Consider the following 21,895-nt stretch of genomic DNA (forward strand, 5'->3'; position numbering starts at 1 on the left):
ACTTAGGTCTATTTTTCTTGTTTGTTTTGTTGTGTTTTCAAGCCTAGAAGTTGGTAATGGGGGTAGTAAATCACTTGGCTATTTTCTCTTTACTTTGATGGCAATTTGTCTGTTTAGATTTAATTTTCTGAGCTCAGCTTTAATAATTTTATATTTGTCCTGAAAATAATTCATTTTACGCACACTCTCAAACAGATATGAGCAAAGCAACCATTGAGCATCAGTGGTGAGTGCCCTGCCTGCAGCCTCCAGGAATTCTGCAGCAGCCAGCATCTGCATCTCTTTGCATAAGGCCTTTTTCTAAATTGTGGAAGACAGACTATAAGTGGGAACGCTGGGAGCAGCGTTCAAGCAATGACTGATAGAAGTTGATGTGTATATATCCCAGTTTCCCCACCCCATGAATGAGGTAAATCTATGGCTCGTGCTTTAAATGCATTCTCAGGTAAAGCTCCAGTTACCTACCCATGGTGATAGCTGTATTGATGACAATCTTTTATTGACTGTTTTGTCTTTGCTTTTTCCCTTTGACAAAAACTGCCCTGAGCCTCACAAATAAACTGCTTGCACCAGAATCTTTGTCAGAGGATTAACTTCTAGACAGATACAAACTAACGTATAGATTGAGTTGCTTATCTTTCAATCTGTATCTCTGATTATTTCTCTAAATTTATGTTACTTTTGTTAATATATCAGCTTACTATCTCTCTTATCATTATTGTTTGATAAAAATATGTATTTTAAGGATTTTCAACTAAGGGAATTCCTGCCCTGAGAAGTATTAAAAATGTTAGGGTGTCAAAAATTGTCACAATGACAGAGAAGGATGACATTTACTTCCTAAGGCCAGGGATGCAAAGTACCCTTCATTTATCATCATGCAACCTCATAAAACAAACAAAAAAATCCCCTCTAAAACAGCAATTGCAACCCTGTTGAGAAGTCTACGTTATTAGGTCTTCTGAAGAAACAAAGTGCTATTGCTTTTCTGTTTTTTAAATTTAATTTATTTATGCTTTAATATATGATCATTTTTTTCTTCTGTTTACATGGGACTTATTTTTCTATTTGGAACATGTAAGTGAATGCATAAGACTTTTATTTGCATTTTAAATGATAAAATCAATTTTTCTTTTTTTTTTTTTGAGACAGTTTCACTCTTGTTGCCCAGGCTGGAATGCGATGGCACAATCTCGGCCCACCGCAACCTTTGCCTCCTGGGTTCAAGCGATTCTCCTGCCACAGCCTCCAGAGTAGCTGGAATTACAGGCGCCTGCCACCATGTCAGGCTAATTTTTGTATTTTTAGTAGAGACAGGGTTTAACCATGTTGGCCAGGCTGGTCCGGAACTCCTCAAGTGATCCACCCGCCTCAGCCTCCCAAAGTGCTGGGATTACAGGTGGGAGCCACTGCGCCTAGCCAAAATCAATTTTTTTAGTCTTGTTCTGTCATCCAGGCTGGAGTGCAGTGGCACCATGTAGGCTCGCTGCAACCTCTGCCTCCCAGCTTCAAGTGATTCTCCTATCTCAGCCTCCTAAATAGCTGGGACTACAGGCATACACCACCACACCCGGCTAATATTTGTAGTTTTAGTAGAGATGGGGTTTCACCATGTTTTCCAGGCTGGTCTCAAACTCCTAACCTCAAGTGATCCACCTGCCTCGCCTCCCAAAGTGCTGGGATTATAGTTATGGTACACCATGCCTGCTCTGATAAAATCAATTTATATTCAAATATTCAAGGCTAGGAACTTTTTTTATTAACTGTATCTTATAGTTTGTGCTTATTATTCTTATTTTCTTTCTTTTTTTTTTTTAGAGGCATGGTCTTGCTCTGTCACTCAGGCTGAGGTTTAGTGATATGATCGTAGCTCATTGCAGCCTTCAACTCCTGAGGACAAGCAATCCTCCTGCCTCTTGAGTCATTGAATAGCTAGAACTACAAGCATGTGCCACTATGCCTGGCTATTTTTATTTTCTTGGAGAGATGGGGCAGAGGGGTCTCGCTATGTTGCCCTGGCTGGTCTCGAACTCCTGGACCCCAGTGATCTCCCACCTTAACCTCCCGAAGTGCTGATGTGACAGATGTGAGCCACTGCACCCAGGCTTACTCTTATTTTCTAACTATAAAATTTATATTTACTTTTTTGGTTATGCTTAACGTTTTTTAAGATTTTTTTTCAAAAATTTTCCATGTGGTAAATTTTTGTTGTTATTTTGTCATTGTGTTGCTTATAACTATTATTAACTTCTAATTTTATTGAGTTATGATTATAGAATAAACTTAGTAATACTTCCACATTTGAGAAAGTCCCAGATTCTTTGTGGTTTAATGAGTCATTTCATTGTGATTCTTATTACTTAAAAATAAAATGTATTTTGTTTCATTTCAAATAAATACTGTTCTTTAAAATATTAATTATACTATATACTGCTTTTTGATACATTAATTACACTCTCACATTAATATGTTATTTCAATTTTGTATATTTTTATTTCTTCCTTTCTGCCATGAACTGAGAGAGGTTAAGATTTTTTAAATGTATTTTTGTCTATTTGTCCCTGTATTTGCTTTATACATTTTGATAGAGAGCTAGCTGTTATCTTGACAATAATAACTTATCAGCCTTATATGTGTATTTTGCTCCTTGTCATTGTAAAGTATTTTCATCTCTTTTCATATTTTAACCTGAATTCTATATTTTTGATAGTGTTATTTTGTTCATTTTTTTCTTTTTAATTCCATTTGTGAGTAGAACTTTTCTCCATCTTTTTTTTCTTTTAACATTTCCAGAGTCTTGTGGTTTTGCAGTCTTTTGAAATCAGGACTTATGTGAATTATGTTCTATGATCAATTATAAAGTGCTTTATCTCTTACTAGTTAAGCTTAGAACATTTATTTATTGATATGACATGTGCTTTATTAAAATTCTGACTTTGTATTATTCCTTCTGTTTTTAAAAAATATTCTGTGTGCAGTTGTGCTTGTATCTTTATATTATTTGATCTATATTCTCTTTATGTTCTCAAGCACATTTGTGCTTATTCTGATAAAATTGAAGTTTTGAATTTTGATTATTATGATTTTAACTGAATATAATTTTAAAATAATTAACAAATACAATTGTATATATTTTTCATGTGCAACATGATGTTTTGAATCATAGATATGGTGTGAACCAGCAAAACTGAGCTAGTTAACAAATGTATTACCTCATGTACTTACCATTTTTGTGATGAGAACACTTAAAATGTAATCTTTTAATAATATTCAAGAACACAATATACATCGTTACTAACTATAGTCACTATGTTGTATCACAGGTATCTTGGACTTTTTCCTCCTATCTAGCTAACATTTTATATCCTTTGATCATCAACACCCAATTCCTTTCCCATCTTTAGGTAACCACCCTTCTACTCCCAGTTTCCATGCGTCCGACTCTTTTATAATTTTCATATAAGTGAAATCATGTGGAAATATTCTATGCCTGGCTTAATTCGCTGAATGCAATGTCTTCCCAGTTCATCTGTGTTGCCACCAATTATAAGATTTCCTTCTTTTTAATAGCTATATAGTATTTTATTTGTATATACACTACATTTTCTTTACACATTCATCCATTTATGGACACTTAGGTTAAATCTGCGTTGTTGGCTATTGTGAATAATGAATGCAACAATGAACATAGGAGTGCAGATATATCACTTCACCATACTTACTTTATTTCTTTTGAATATATATCTAGTATTGGGATGGCTGGATCTTGTGGTAGTTCTGTTTTTAATATTAGAAGGAACTTCCAGATTGTTGCCCATAATGGCTATATAATTTACATTTTCACTGACAATGTGCAGTAGTTCCTTTTTCTCCACATCCTCACCAATACTTGTTACCTTTCATCTTTTTGATAATAGCCATTCTAACATGTGTAAGGTCATCTCTGATTGTGGTGTTAACTTACAATTCCCCAATAATTAGACATGTTGAGCATTATTTCATATACCTGATGGACATTTTTATGTCTTCTTTTGAGAAGTGGCTATTCAGTTCCTTTGCCCATTTTTAATTATTTGTTAAATTGTGATGCCTTGTTTGAAGTCCCTATATATTTTAGATATTAACCTTCTATTGGATGTATGGTTTGAAAATATCTTCTTCCATTCCATAGGTTGTCTCTTCACTCTATTAATTGTTTCTTTAACTGTTGAAAAGTTCGTAGTTTGATGTAGTCTCGCTTTTCTATTTTCACATTGTTGCCTTTGCTCTGGGACCATATCCAAAAATTCATTGCCCAGACCAATGTCAGAAAACATTTTCCCTATGTTTTCTTTCTTTAGTTTTACAGTTTCAGGTCTTATATTGAAGCCTTATATCCAATTTTTTTATGTATGATTTGAGATAAGGGTTTAATTTCATTCTCCTGCACGTGACATCCATTTTTCCTAACATCATTTATTGAAGAGACTGGGATTTCTCCATTGCAAGTTCTTGCCATCTTTGTTAAAAGTAAATTGGCTATAAATGTGTGGACTTATTTCTGAGCTCTCTATTCTTTTCCATTGACTAGTTTTTACGCCTGTAACATGCTATTTTTGATTACTTTGGCTTTGTAGTGCATTTTAAAATTGTGTAGTGTAATGTCTCCAGCTTTGTTGTTTTTCCTCGACATTACTTTGTCTATTTGGGTTCTTTTGTGGTTCCATATGAATTTCAGAAATGTATTTTTCTATTTCTGTAACATGTCATTAAAATTTTGATACAGGTTGCATTGATTTTATTAGTGAAGACATTGGGTCCTGGGCTTTTCTTTGTTGAAAGGTTTTTGATTACGAATTCAATTTTTTGACACATTACTAATCTGTTGATATGTTATATTTCTTCATAATTCATCCTTGGTAGTTTGTATGTATGTAGGAATGCATATATTTCTTCTAGCATATCCAATGCCTTGTCAAATAATTGTTTGTGGTAATCTCTCCTGATCCTTCTATTTCTGAGATATCTATTGAAGTGTCTCCTTACTTACTTCTGATTTTATTTATTTGCATCTTCTCTTTTTTCCTTAGTCTAGATAAGGATTTGTCAATCTGTTTATCTTTTCAAGAAAACAACTCTTATTTTCACCAATATTTTCTATGTATTTTCTGGCATATAGTTTATTTATTTCTGCTCTGATCCATATTACAGCCTTCCTTCTATTAATTTTGGACTTAGTTTGTTCTTTTTTTCTCTACTTCCTTTAGGTATAAAATTAGTTATTTATTTGAGATCTTCCTTATTTTTTATGCATGCATTTTTACTATATTCTTCCCTCTTAGAACTGTTTTCCTTGATTATATATGCTTTTGTATATTGTGTGTCCATTTTTATTTGTCTCAAATTTTTTTTTAAATTTCCCTTTCCGTTTTATTTTTGACCCATTGATGATTCAGGAGCATGTTGTTTAATTTCCATGTATAGTGTGTTTTAGTAGTTCCTCCTGTTCTTAATTTCTAGTTTCATACCATTTGATTGAAAAGATACTTGATATGACTTCAGTCTTCTTAAGTTTGTTAAGACTTATTTTGTGGCCTAACATAATTTTTCATGGAGAATGTTACATGTGCAATTCAGAAAAATATATATCCCTCTGCCTTTGGATGGAATGTTGTGTACATGTCTGTTAGTTCTATTTGAAGGAAAGTGTAGTCTTAGTCCAATATTTTCTTATTGATTTTCCATCTAGATAAACTACAGCTGAAAGTGGGATATTAAAGTACTCTACTGTTATTATATTACCATCTATCTCTCCCCTCAGATCTATTAACATTTGCCTTATAGATTTAAGTGCTCTAATATTGGGTCCATATATATTTATAATTATTATATGTTCTTGAACAATTGACCCTTTATCATTATATAATAAATTTAATTTTATAGTTTTTTACTGAAAGCTTGTTTTATCTGATATAACTATAATTACCCCTGCTCTCTTTTGGTGTCCATTTATGTGGAATAGTTTTTTTATGCCTTTACCTTAATCTATGTGCAATCTTAGATGTGAAGAGGCAGCATGTATTAGGGTTTTGTTTGTCTTTATCCATTCAGCTACTCATCTTTTGATTGAAGAAATTTGTCCATTTACCTTTGAGGTAATTATTAATAAGTAAAAACTTACTTGTCCATTTTGTGAGTTTTTTGGTTGTTTTATGGATCCTTTATTCCTTTCTTCCTCTCTTCTTGTCTTCCTTTGTGATTAGGTAATTTTCTCCAATGGTATGCTTTGATTCTTTACTTTTTAATTTTTGTGTATCCACAATAGGTATTTGCTTTGTGAATACATAAGTTTCACATAAAACATCTTATCGTAGGCTGTGTTATGTAGATAACAATATAACTTTGATTGTATTTAAAAAAACTCTATTCTTTAACTCTACTTTTGTCCACATGTTTATGTTCTTGATGTCACAGTTTAAATCTTTTTTATATTGTGTATTTCTTTACAAATTATTGTGGCTGTTACTATTTTTACCAGATTTGTCTTTAAGCCTTTATATAAAAAATTTAGTAATTTACATACCACGACTGGAGTGTTAGAGTATACTGAATGTGACTGTGTACTTACTTTTACCATTGAGTTGTATATTTTCATATGTATTTGTGTTACTAATTAATGTATTTTTATTTCAGTTCAAATAACTCCATTCAGCATTTCTTATAAGAAAGATCTGGTGGTAATGAACTACTTCAACTTTTGTTTGTCTGAAAATGTCTTAATCACTCCTACATTTTTAAAGACAGCTTTACCAGGTAAGGTATTCTTTATTGGAGATTTACAAAAAAATCCTTCTGCACTTTGAATATATAATTCCACTGGCACTTGGCCTGTAGGTTTATGCTGAGAAGTTCATTGCTAGCCTTATTGAAGCTACTTTGTATGTGATATGTTCTTTTTTTCTTAACCTTTTAAAAATTATCTCCTTGTCTTCAATTTTGACACTTTGATATTAATATATCTTTATGTACTCTTCTTTGATTTGAACTTGATTGGAGATCATTAACTTTCTTTCACCTGGATATTTGTATCTTTCCCCAGCTATAAACACTTTTCTGCTATAATTTATTTTAGTAAGGTTTCTTCTCTTTTTCTCTCTTTTCGTAAACTCCTTATTCCTAACATAGTTGCTCTTTTGCTGTGTTCAATAAATCCTGCAAGCTTTCTTCATTCATTTTTTTTTTTTTTTTTTTTTTTTTGAGACAGAGTCTCGCTCTGTCACCCAGGCTAGAGTGCAATGGCTCAATCTTGGCTCACTGCAACCTCCGCCTCCCGGGTTCAAGCAATTCTCCTGCCTCAACCTTCTGAGTAGCTGGGATTACAGGTGCGTGCCACAATGCATGGCTAATTTTTGTATTTTTAGTAAAGACGAGGTTTCACCATTTTGGTCAGGCTGGTCTCAAACTCCTGACCTCATGATCTGCTCGCCTTGGCCTCCCAAAGTGTTGGGATTACAGGCATGAGTCACCGCACCTGACCTGGTTATATCATAAAATTGAAATACTGTTTTATTCATTTATTCTGCTTGTATTCAGTTTTAATGTTTTCATTCCATTCATATATATATATATATATAATTTTAACTTTTAAACAATGTAATTAACACAAATGTATTATTTAAACGTTAAAATTGTATATAAAATATGTATTTAGAAAAGATTAATTCATGCACCTTCTACTCTGATGTTACCCACACCTTGGAGGTAAGTACTTTTTATCTTTTTCCATTTATTTTAAAAGAATAACCAAATACAAATACATTATATCACTTTCCAATGACATATGTAGATACCTATCAATAGTGTATGTTGTGAAGCTTTTGAACTTCTGCTAATCGAGTAGGTAAAATATACAAGTTTTAGTGTACATTTCTCTTGTTTTAAGCAAGGTATTTTTCCTGTGTTTATGGGTAATTTGTACAATTTTTTACATTGAAATATGTATGTTTTTCCTTGAAATATGTAGTCTGTGATCTTTTTATTCATCATCTCTATATACTGAGTTTTGTTAATTATTTATTTCTTTGTATATTGTGAACATTATCCCTTTGTCTGTTATATCAGTTGCAAATAATTTCTCATCCGTTTGTCATTTGACTTTGCTCACATTGTTTTATTTCCATGCAAATGTTTTTTATTAATATATAATTATCTATTTAATAAATTGGATTTATAAATTTAATGTAACCATCCACATATGATGGGTTTTGTTCAGTAAAAAAGATTAAAATTAATCTAAGCAGAGTTTCTTGTTCATCTAACCTGGCTGCTCTCCTTGCCCATGTCTGTGCCACACAGACACCTAAATGTATCTTTTTGACGTTTGATTTGAGCTTCCAGTGAAGTTCCTAGAGAAAGATCCTGCAAGACAATGTTAATCTCCAATTTTTTATGTCTCAAGGGTTTTACACTCTATTGCTCACATTGTACTCTCACCAGTTTGGCAAATATATTAGCTGAAATTTTCTTCCTGGTCCCAGGTTATACTACCCCAAGGGAGAAAGGATTGCAGTCTCCTCATGCCTTCAGAAAGACTCTCTCCTTTTATATTGGGCACAATTTATTCTTCTTCAGTGGTTTTGGGAAAAGTTCCCTTCCTTTTCCTTTATTTGATTTTGTTTTTATTTTTTTTTCAATTTTTATTTTACTTTCAGAAGGGTACATGTGCAGGTTTGTTACCTGAGTATATTGCATGATGCTGAGGTTTCTTCACAGACGATATGATTTAGAAAACTCTGAAGACTCCACCAAAAGGTTCCTGGAACTGATAAATGACTTCAGTAAAGTTTTGGAATACAAAATTAACGCACAAAAATCAGTAGCATTCCTATACACCAATAATGTTCAAGCTGAGAGCCAAATCAAGAATGCAATTCCATTTACAGTAGCTATGAAAATAAACGTATTTAGGAATACATCTAACTAAGGAGATAAGAGATCTCTATGAGGAGAACTACAGAACACTGTTAAAATAAACCATACATGGCACAGACAAATGGAAAAGCATTCCATGCTCATGGATTGGAAGAATCTGGTTCCCTTTGGCTGTAAGAATGGAAGTGAAACTTTTTCCTGTCTCTACATTCTGAGATAGAAGACAGAAACTCTAGGATAATCTCTTTTAATATCTTCTCTATTAAATAATAATGGAAAGAAGACTTTTAAACTCCTAGAACGACTACTGAATGCATACATATACTGTACTCCTTCAGTATCCACGAGGTATTGATTCCAGAACCCCCCACAGATACCAAAACCTGTGAATACTCAAGCCCTTTATATAAAATGGCATCTTATTTGTGCGTAACTTACAAATGTCCTCCTGTATACTCTAGATTACTTATAATACCTATGTAAATACTATATAAATAATTGTTATACTGTATTTGTGTTTGCAGTATCCTTTATTGTTTTATTGTTATTGTTTTCTTTTTACTTTTTGAATATTTTTGATCCATGGTTGGTTGAATCCATGGATGTAGAACCCACACATACAGAGAGCTGACTGCTATATATATATATATACACACACACACACACACACACAGACACATACATATATACACACACACACATACATACACACATACATATATAATATCTATATCTACACATATGTATACTAATATGGTTTGAGTTCCATATTGTAAGAGGTACATATATAGATACAGCTCAATATTAGAAGTGGATAGCAAGTTGGAGAACACTGTACAAATATATATATTTGATAAAATGTAATTCTATGTATGTATATATAAAATATTGTACCACATACGTCATATGTCTGTATACAAATGCATAGACTATTAATAATCTAAATCATGCTCACAAAATGTAAAATAGTAGTTAGATCTAGGGAAATAGGAGATAGTCTGAATGAGGGAGTAGTCAAAGTGGACATCCTTTTTCTTGTACATTATAACTGATAACTTTAAAAAAGAGAGAAAAATTGTTTCCAGATATTACTTCTATTATTTATATGATCTGTAATGATAGTACAGGTGATAATAAGTACAAAACAGTATGGATATTTTTTGTAGATGTAGACAAGCTGGTTTTAAATTTACATGAAAGTTGAAAAGAATTAGTATGCCAAAAACGTTTTGAAAAAGAACAAAGTGGATCACTCACACTACCTAAGTTTATTTTATAAAGCTAGTATAACCCAGACAGCATGGTACCATAAAAGGAAAGACACATAGATCAATGAAACAGTAAAAAGTCTAGAATTAAAACCACACAAATGCAATCAATTGTTTTTTGACAAATGCAAAGGCAATTTGATGGAGAAAGAATCAACTTTTGCAGATTATGATATTTGGGCAATCAGATATTGATATACAACATAAATAAAAAATCAGACTGAACCTCTTTTTCAAGACTAATGTAAAAATGAACCCAAAATAGATTATAGATATAAATATAAACATGAAACTGTAAGAAAATAAGAAAATTGATATGACCTTGGATTAGATAAATAGTCCTTAGATATGACACCAAAATAAAAATTTGTAAAAAATAAATTGAAAAATTAGACTTATAAAAATTGAAAATAGAGAAACTCTTGTCTGCAAAAACATTTATTAAGAGAATGAAAGGACCATTTATGGATCAGAAGAAAACATTTGCAAATCACTTATCAAGGGACTTGTAATCACAGAAATAAACAGCCTATTTAAAAAACATGGACAGTCTAGGTGCAGTGGTTCATGCCTATAATTCTAGCACTTGGGGATACTCAGGCCAAAGGACTGCTTGAGGCCAGGACTTTTTGAGATTAGCCTGGCAACATAGTAAGACCCCATCTCTACAAAAAAATTAAAAATTAGTCAGGCATGATGCTGTTCTAGTAAGTAGTGAGTAGTAGTTCTAGCTACCCAAGAGACTGAGTTGAGAGGATCACTGGAGCCCAGGAGTTTGAGGGTGCAGTGATCTTCGATTGTAGAACTGCACTCCTGCCTGGGTGACAGAGGAAGATCCTATCCTTAATACATATATGGACAAAAGATGTTAAAAATCATTCAAAAGGGAGGATCTAAGTATGGCACATGAGCATATGAAAAGATGCTCAACATCATTTGTCATTTTGGAAATGCATATAAAATGGCAACATGGTACCATTTTTTAAAATTGTTTGAAGAAAATTGAAGGGCTGGGCGCGGTGGCTCACGCCTGTAATCCCAGCACTTTGGGGGGCCGAGGCGGGCGGATCACGAGGTCAGCAGATCGAGACCATCCTGGCTAACACGGTGAAACCCCGTCTCTACTAAAAATACAAAAAATTAGCCGGGCGAAGTGGCGGGCGCCTGTAGTCCCAGCTACGCGGGAGGCTGAGGCAGGAGAATGGCGTGAACCCCGGGGGGTGGAGCCTGCAGTGAGTCGAGATCGCACCAGTGCACTCCAGCCTGGGTGAAAGAGTGAGAGTCCTTCTCAAAAAAAAAAAAAAAAAAAAAAAAGGAAAATTGAAAAAATAAAACCAAATGCTGACAGGTGTAAGAAGTGACTGGAATTCTTGTACATTGCTGATGGAAATGCAAAATGATGTATTTGGGAAAGAATTTGGCAGTTCCTCATAAAGTTATACTTACTTTACCATTTGACTTAGGATTATTTTTCAATTATTTGTCCAGATGAAATAAAAATGCATGTCATGCAAATACTTATACAAAAAGTTCATAGCAATTTTATTTTTATTCTTTAAAAACTAGAAGCAAACCAAGTGTCTTTCAATAAAACCAGAATGTTTTTTATGTACACAAGTACATACAAAATGATGTTGTGTATATATATATATAATGGAATACTATTCATTAATAAAAAGAAAAGATGATAGTTATCATTTAACACAGTAGTTCCATTTCTACGTATGTGCCCAAGAGACACAAAAACATGTCCACAAAAATATTGTAATGAAGGTTCATTGCAACATTATTCATAATAGCCAACTATTCTTAAAAATTGGAAGCCATTCAAATGTCCATGAATTGATAAATGGCAAAATAAAAAGGAGTTTATCTGTAAATGGAATGTAATTTGGCAATTAAAAATAAATGAAGTACTTACACATGCTACACATGGATGGAACTTGAAAACATTATGCATCCTATGTGAAAGAATCAGCCACATATTGGATGATCCCATTTATATGAAGTGACCAGGATAAGTAAATCCATAGAGAAAGAAAAATTGATCGCTTTTCTCAGAGCTGTGAGTTTCATGAAGGAAAAAGCGGGGGTGAGGGGTGTGAGAAGAATAGGGAGTGACTGCTATTATTTACAGGGTTTTCTTGGGGGCTGATGAAATTTTCTAAAATTGATTGTGAGGATTGTTGCACAACTCTATACATGGACTAAAAAATGCTGAATTTTACCCATTAAATGGGGGAATTGTATCCTGTTTGAAACTCAATAAAACTTCTAAAACAATAAATGCAATTTTGATAAATGCAACAACATAGTTAAGTCTCAAAGGCATTACTGAGTCAATAGAGTTGATCCCAAGAAAACACTCTTTTAAAGTTACATATCATATAATTTAATTTTGATGACATTCTTGAAAAGATCTATGGTGATAGAGAACAATTCATTGGTTCCAGGAGTTAGGTATTGGGGGACGGCTTTATGACAAAAGGACAGCATGAGGAAATTATTTTGGGTGATGGAACTGTTCTGTAACCTGCTTGTGGTGGTGGTTACACAAATCTAATCGTGAGTTAAATATCATAGAATTATGTAACCAAAGAAAATATTTCTGCTACATAATTTTTTTTAAGTAAAAGGGAGAGAAACATGACACAAAACATCAATAAATTTTATATTTTTCTTATCTGAGGGTAGTATTTTTTAAATCTTTTTACACTTTTAAAGTGTTTATCTTATGTACCCAATGAATACCTACTTAACGAGAAGTTGTCAAGCATCCACTTCACTTGGTAAGGGCACCTTACCAAAACTAGCCCAAGGAAACAAAAACAAAAAAGACTTTCCTGAGTCCATCCTTGGCATCTTGACATGTAACTAGGTTTTTGACACCTGACTGGGCTTCTGTATTCTGCACCCAGAAGCTCTAAATGGCTCTTCTGACATAGTAATTGTTAATGCCAGCCTCATTGAATACCTCAACCACTAATCTGCCCATGTGTCTTATTCTGAGTGGAACATATCTTATTTCCACTGTAAGAGTCTTAACGGTAAAGAAAAAGGATGTATACTACAAGTTTTAAATCCATCTTATTATCCAACTGAGGAAATTAGATGATCAGTTTATCTTAGCTCAATAATTAAGTTATGTCTGCTCCAAAATCTCTTTAAAAATTAAATTAGCATTAAGACTGAGAAGATAGTTGGTGGAATTAAATACTTGTAGTACCAGTCCCATCTTATTCCTTTCTAATATAGGTAAGGTGTGGATTTTGTCAATGTTTTTATACCTCTCACTGAATAAAGAGGATTACCATTTCTAAAATTGATTAATTTTTCCTTGAACTACACTTTGTACCTTATAGATTCTTGGAAGTAATATAGGCATGTGATTATGCTGACTTTATCATAAGGTGTACATCCACTGATGTGAGTTTAAACAAATCTATTTAGATGTATGTTCATATAAGTATCTTGTGTTGACTAAATTATAATGGAAATAGCATAATACAGTGGACTACCTTAGCTGTATTTTTCCAGAATTTCAGTTTCCTCATATGACAAAATGATGGTAACGTATCTACCTGGCCTGCCTACTTTACAAAATCATTGTCTCAATGTTTTTAGTAATATAGTATGTGACCATTCATTCAGTCACCCTTGCCAGAAGCTAGGGCCTCATAACGGAATCTCCTTTTTCATTCAATCCTCTAAAACCATGATATCAGACACATGAAGGTGTGATCTCAATGTCCTAAGACTGTCACCTGCCCATACACTCCTCTGCATTCCTTTGCATGCTCAGATAAGGCCTTCATTCTTATATGGATTACTATAACTTTCTATCTGAATATCTTATTGCAATTTTTATTTTTTTTGTTTTTGTTTTTTGTTTTTTGAAACAGAGTCTCCCTCTGTCGCCCAGGCTGGAGTGCAGTGGCACAATCTTAGCTCACTGCAAGCTTCGCCTCCCGGGTTCACGCCATTCTCCTGCCTCAGTCTCCTGAGTAGCTGGGATTACAGGCACCCGCCCCCATGCCCGGCTAATTTTTTGTATTTTTAGTAGAGATGGGGTTTCACCATGTTAGCCAGGACGGTTTTGATCTCCTGACCTCGTGATCCACCCGCCTCAGCCTCCGGAAGTGGTGGGATTACAGGCATGAGCCACTGCGCCCGGCCTGAAATAAATTTTTTACGACCACCATAATCTCCCATTATCACTCCCATTTTATCTTCACACTAATGACATGATGGTCTTCCTAAAGCAGATATCTAACCAGGTCTTCTGATCTCTTTAAATTCCATCGAAGTCTCCTTCTTGAGATAAAGCTCAAACCCGTTATACTAATCACGATATAAAATATAGTAATAATGTGACCTCTGGTTGCCTCTGCAGTTTCATTTTCCACCAATGCCCGTATAAGCATGATTTGTTCAAATCCAAATCAACCACTTGCAATTGAATAAAGACAGAATCCTATTTCATACTTGTGTAGCACAAACTAAACGTTTATATGTTATGCTCAAAATGTCTATCTTGCCTCTCTACATCCCTCCTTTTGTTTTCCGAATGCCTACAAGTGGTTAAAAAATCATAACTAATCTTTGGGAGGCTGAGGCATGGGGGTCATGAGGTCAGGAGATTGAGACCATCGTGGCCCACACGGTGAAACCCCATCTCTACTAAAAATACGAAAATTAGCCTGGTGTGGTGGCACATGCCTGTAGTCCCAGCTACTCGGGAGGTTGAGGCAGGAGAATTGCCTGAACCCAGGAGGCAGAGGTTACAGTGAGCCGAGGTCACACCTCTGCACTCCAGCCTGGTGAGATGCAGTCTCAATAATAATAATGATGATAATAATAATAACTAATGAAGTTAAAAGTACTATATTTTCCTGACCACCATGCTAAGGTTGAGGACTCTTGTCTTTACTTCTTGAGTACTTTATCATAGCTCTTATTATACAGACTTACTGCCTTTCTTCCCTCACTACACTGTAATCGTCACAAAGGAAGCATTACCTCTTTTTTTTTTTACCTGTGTATCTAGCACATGACATAGTAGTTTGTATACTACAGGTACTCTATAACTTTTAATTGAATAAATGTTAGATGTAAAAGTATTTTATCAACTACAAAAAATCATCAGAATATAAATCACTGTGATCATTACCACCCACAAGTTAAATGTTAGGATGGTATAATATTTTAGTCTTCTTCCTAAATATGAGAGCCTTTTCTTGACCAAAACTGCTAATAATGCCATAAACCAGTTTCTGGCTAAATAATATAAAGCATTGGGATCTCATCTCAGATATGCTACTTATTGTTTGATTTTGGGGAAAATACTTAATCTCTGTGAATCACAATAACATCTGTAAACTGGGAATATTAACTATTAATTTACAAAGTTATTATTAGATTTATATATATTTTTATATCACTGGATATGTCATATAGGCAAATGGAGTTGGTACAGTTTCTCTTTATTTGAAATATAATATCTAGGCACACATGAAATTGTAGCTGCTATTATTGTTATTCTTATTTAAAAATAAATTTAGAGGAATAAATAAGAAGGTTTCTTCACATTTGTGTGGCAACTTTATATTCCATGTATATTTGTAGCTTGGGGCACTGTTCATAAAACAAAAATATATGGTACCAGATACTGTGTGCTGCCAGATGTCACATTCTATCCTTGAGATATAAGGAGAGAAAAAAAATTGTGGAGAGCCGAATCAAATCATCTGTATTATTTATTGATATACATGCTACTCTCCCTTATGTACCAATTGGTCTAGGTATTGGGTTTATTTTTATAAATGAACTTGATAAATAATTGAATATGATATTCTGTCCTGTCCCTGCTATTCTGTCCTTGGACTCTTGGGGCATTAAGAATTCATGCCTCTCTTGACCTGCAAGCTTCTACTTCTATTCCAGCAGCCCTATGTGGTGTCTGAGAAGAGATTTGCCGCTCAAGCTGAATTGTGTGGTGTTTTCCTGATATGCAAGATGTTGGCCCAGTGGAAGCCTCTGGACTCATTTTCATTAGTGATTTAAACACATTTGGAGAGTAGGATGGGGTGAGCAACAGATTATTTGCCTCTCAGTATGGCAAAACCACCTTTATTGTCACTGCTCACTGGCTCAGAAGAAATTAGCCTCCTAAGTATGTAGCCTTTTCTGCATTTCAGTGGGCTGATTTGTGCTCATATTGGGTTCCTGGGATCACCAGTGAGGGCCAACTCTCCACTGATTAATCAGGTAGGACAGAACCCTAAAAACAGGGCTGGTCCTTCCCCTAAGCACCTTGCTCCAGGACTTTGTTCATTTTGAGTATTTATTTACACCTATCTGGGATGGTGTGCAGATAAGGGTGTCAGTTAGCTTTTAAAAATATTAAATACAGTTTGTTTGAATAAGTTATCAGATCCTTTGCTACTTAATTTTTCAGTATCGGTGAACCAGCTATTAACATATTAGAAATGGGAAACCTGTTACTCCCCTAATTGATGTTAATGAATCATGTTTCCTTGTCCTTGAGGTAGGGTATAGGGCTCAGCTTCACTTAGTCCCCTGGTATGGGCATTGCACTGTCAGAACCTCCTTTAGTTTACAAACTACAGAAAACTCCTGGAAAGCCATAAGGTTAGGTATGTTGTAGCCGGCAGTTAGAAAGTAGTCATTGTGGAAGAGCTGAGACCAGCAGGGATGATACTCCATAATGGTAAATATTGCCCTGGATATTAAAAATACGAGAGAGACAAAGTAACACCACTTAGAGACGGAAAGGTCTGGATAATTTCATACTACTTGCAAAGGATAAAAACAAAAATTTCTGTCCTCACATTCCAGAAAATAATTTAGTTCTCTCTCTACAGCCGTTACTGTCATTTATTACTGTCTTTCATCCATAAAGAATTTTCCACTAAATAAATTTCTTTAAAAAGCCCAAAATAATACAATGGAAGAAAATTGTTCAAAGTCCATTTGAACACCAATCATACTAATTCCCAACTTGTTCTTGAGATTGTTGGAGATCAAGCTTCTGTATTGGGCAGGGCTGTTTAGCAAGTGAGCCAAGCAATAGCAGGGGCTCGGCTATTCAATTCTTCTCTAAGGTCCTGCAGTGATGATCACTGGTCATGGGCTGCCTGTTGGCCTCTGCTGCTGTCTGCTTGCACATCCCTAGTCCTCACCATCACTCCACCCACTCTATTTTTTTGTCCAATTTTTATTTTTTAAACCATATATATATATATATATATATATTTTTTTTTTTTTTTTTTTTTTTTTTTCCTAACTCTCATCTATTTTTGATGCACCTGGAGTTTCACTTTGCTGGGAGTGGCAGATTGCCCAGCCACAATTCCCAAAGATTTTGATACAAAGCTGGGGGTTGAGGGTTGGTCAAGAAATCTAAACTTTTAATTGGCATTTAAGTTTATTCAGGCACGATGATCTTGGGAACATACTTGGAGCAACATTGCTGTAAGGAGGGAAAACCTGTTTTTTTTTAAATTACCCTATGTATTTAAAGTATACAATATGATGATCTGATGTACATATACATCATGAAATTATTATTATAGTCAAGCAAATTAGCATATCCTTCACCTCCAAAAATTATCTTGTGTGTATGTGTGTGTGTGTGTGTGTGTGTATGTGTGTGGTAAATGCATAAAAATCTCCTATCTTAGAAAATTTTTAGTATAAAATAATATTAACTATGGTCCTCATATTGTACATTAGATCACTAGACTTCTTCATCTTACATAACTGCAACTTTGTACCTTTTGACTTACATTTCCTCATTTCTTCCCCTTCTCTGCCCCTGGTAACCAGTGTTCTACTTTCTGTCTCAGTGTGTTTGGCTCTTTCTAAATTCCACATGTAAGTGATATCATGCAGCAGTTTTTATTTCTGTATCTGACTTCATTCGTTTGGCATACTGCACTCCAGGTTTTTCATTTTTGCCACAAATGGCAGGATCTCCTTTTTTAAGACTGGATAATATTTCATTACACACACTTACAATACACACACACACACACATATGCACATAAACACATACCTCACAATTTCTTTTTGCATTCATCCAATGATAGACTCTTAGGCTGTTTTTCTATCGTGGTTATTGTGAATAATGCTGCAATGAACATGGAACTGCATATATCTCTACAAAATATTGATTTCATTTCCTTTGGATATATACCCACAAGTTGGATTCCTGGACCATATGGTAGTTCTATTTTTAATTTTTTGAGGAAGCTCTATATTGTTTTACGTGTCTACTAATTTACATTCCCACCAACAGCATACAGGGTTTTCCTTTTCTCTCTACCCTGCAGTTTGTTATCTCTTGTCTTTGGGATAATTGCCATTCTAACAGGCATGAGGTGGTATCTCATAGTTTTGATTCACATCTCCTGGGTGATTAATAATGTGGCACATTCTTTCATTTACTTCTTGGCCATTTGTATATCTTCTTTGGAATAATGTTTATTCAGGTTCTTGCTCATTTCTTAATCAGGTTAGTTTTTTTTATTTTGTTTTGCTATTGAGTTTTGTGAATTTCTTATATTTTTAGATATTAACCCTTGATCATCGGTATGGTTTTCAAATGTTTTTTTCCCAGTCCATAGTTCTTTTTGTTTTGTGGATTTTTGTTGATTGTTTCTTTTGCTGTGCAGAAGCATGTTAGTTTGATGTGGTCTTACTTGTTCGTTTTTGCCTTTATTGCTTGGGCTTTTGGTGGCACATTTAAAAATTTATTGCCAAGGCCAATGGCAGAGAGATTTTTTCCTGTGTCTTCTATGAGTTTAACAGAGCAAATAAGCTTTTTTTTTTTTTTTGCGATTACTAATTTTGTCAAGATGTTGTAAGATGATTTATATTCATTTGATACTCACAAAACACCTGTGAGTTAGGTATTATTAACTACATTTCTCAGGTGGAAAAAAAAAAACCAAGACTGAGAAACTTTAAGTACTTGCCCAAGGTTACACAGTTAGTGCACAGCAGAGCTGGGATGAAAACCCAAGTTCGTCTGATTCAAAATCCACCTCTTTCCACCGCGTCATGCTGCCTCTTCAGGTAAGACATTGCCAAGATCCTTGCCAATGAACCTGGCAACCGCTCATGCTGGCATTCTCCCTCTCTCATTTCTACATCCTTCTGTGCCTCCATAAGGACTAAATACCCATATATTTTTGGGCTTTGTCCCAAATAACGTGGGTGAGGCCAAAGAAAATTGAAAATACATTATCTGCTCTCCAGGATTATGGATTTTATTGGCAAAGACAGGTGTCACATGTAACAGTATTTACAAAGAGCAAATGACAATAATGCGATCATGACTTGGGGCTAACTTGGTTTTGAGATAAATAGTGCCCTAATTTTTACTTGAAATTGATGTCGATGTTATGCAGATTTCCTATATAGCAATAATGATGTGTCAGTATCAAAAAGTACAAGTTTCTAATTCTGGTTTTACTAGCAAAATCTATAAAATATTGTGTCTCCTAAACTTTATGGAGCACATTACTTCTGAGGGAATCCTTAAAAAATTGAATAGCATTTCGCAATTAAAATCATAATATATTCAAGGTAAACATTATGTTAAGAAAATACTGATCACCTTGGACTGAGCTGATGAAAACAGAACCCTCTCTGGCTGCAAATACAGGAAATTAGTCACAGGCAACAAATGCAATTCACATCAAGAAACAGAATCAATGATGCGGAGTCAGTACAATAACCTAGAGTGTTAGAATCTAAGGAACGCACAGTAATAAAATGACCTGAAAAATTCTATGAAATAATTATGAATAAAATACCAATTTAGAGTTGAACTCTAAAGAAAGATAAATGTAAGAATGCTAAAATTGAAGCAAGCAATCAAGGCAAAATCATTAATGAGAGGTGGAGAACCATACGTAACATTTATAATAAGCTGTAGGGTTTAAAAGCTGCAAACTGGTATTCTAACATACAGACCAGGTGCAAAAAAAAAAAAGAAAATAGGAGTATGGGCCTGAGGAGGGTGAATAAATTAGAATTGGACCCCTTGCATAAATCCTAGGGCTCCAAATTCTCCCCATCATTTTGGGGAAATACTCTGTGGACACTGCATGGGGGTATTGAGATTTCTGCTTGGGAATAAAAATTTATTCCCCAGCTTCAGCAGACAACTCTCACCTATAAGCTCTTTCAGGAGATTGCCTCAACTTAGAAGAGCCACTTTGACCAAATGTTTACCCCTTTACGGGGTCAGCCCATCTTCAGTGTCTGAGTATAGGATTCAGGAAAAAAAAAAAAAAAAAAAAAAACCTGTAAAGTCATTCCACCTCCAGGGCTTCTCACAGGAGCAGGCAAGTCATCTGTTGATAATTCATAGCTTGAATTTTCCCTCTGTCCAATACTGAGTTCTCTTTCCTTTCATAGGTGTTGATTCCGAGAGCACTGTTAGTATGTCTCTTCCTATGTAATCCCTCCTGCAAAATATGTCTATTAACCCAAAAGGACTCACAAGGGTACATGCAAGCTTTAATTTTATTTTTTATCTTAGAAGGAGAAGAAGAAAAAGAAGAAGGAGGAGGAGGAGGGGCAGGGGGAGGAGGAGGAAGAGGAAAAAGGAGGAGGAGAAGGAGGAGGAGGAAGAAGGAGGAGGAGGAGGAAGAAGAAAAGGAAGAGAAGAAGAAGAAGAAGAAGAAGAAGAAGAAGAAGAAGAAGAAGAAGAAGAAGAAGAAGAAGAAGAAGAAGAAGAAGAAGAAGAAGGAGGAGGAGGAGGAGGAGAAGGAGGAGGAGGAGGAGGAGAAGGTGGAGGAGGAGGAGGTGGACAAGGAGGAGAAGGTGGAGGAGGAAAAGGAGGAGGGAAAAATAAATGATGTGAAAATGAAATCTCAGGACAAATGCATTGCATTACTTTTGGTCTGATTTCACACTATCCGTTTTCAGTGAGTGAACTAAAGCTATTACATTGATATTAAAGTTGTTCTATGATAAACTGAACCCAAGTAGATACAGGTAAGAAAGTCCTGTCAGGAAGCTTTCATATGTCAGGGCATACAGGACTTTCAAAGAATAAATAATGTCAATAAAGAAAGTTACAATATCAAAAATTCAATATTACATGAAGGCATTAAAAAACTGACAATGTTGAATTTTATCTCAGTCTTGTATTACTAGAAAATAGCAATGGTCGAGAGATGTTTCCATTCCTCTGTGTTCTGAGAGATGGCTAACTGGAAAGGACTACTCTGTTGTGTACTCAGAGAAAAAGACCTATGTCTATTTTTCCTCATGACTCCCATAAGGCCACCGTCATTTTCTTTGAGAAGTCACTCTTAAATGTATAATAATTCTGTTGTAACATCCTGAAAAAAATAATTTCTTCAATTGTCTGGTGCAGTTTGTCTTTCGCAGTCTTCATACCATGACTCAGGTAGGCTCTGACCCTGCCTTCATAACACAATGAACTCACCTCAAGTAAATGAAGCCTCTTGCAACTCTTTTTTTGTGCTCCTGAAGGTCTAGAACTCAACAGTGAACTCAGCTCTTTTTATGCTACTGACTCTTTTGTTGAGTGATAAATAATTAATTTTGGGTCCCGATTTTTTACTTGATTTCTGGTGCTAGCATATTTTGGGTTTATTATCTAACCATTTGGCTTTTTCTGTAAATTGATTGAAGGTTTACAGAGATCTTGTATC

This window comes from Symphalangus syndactylus, chromosome 1 (genome assembly GCF_028878055.3).
Source record: "Symphalangus syndactylus isolate Jambi chromosome 1, NHGRI_mSymSyn1-v2.1_pri, whole genome shotgun sequence".
NCBI classification, from domain to species: Eukaryota; Metazoa; Chordata; class Mammalia; order Primates; family Hylobatidae; genus Symphalangus; species Symphalangus syndactylus.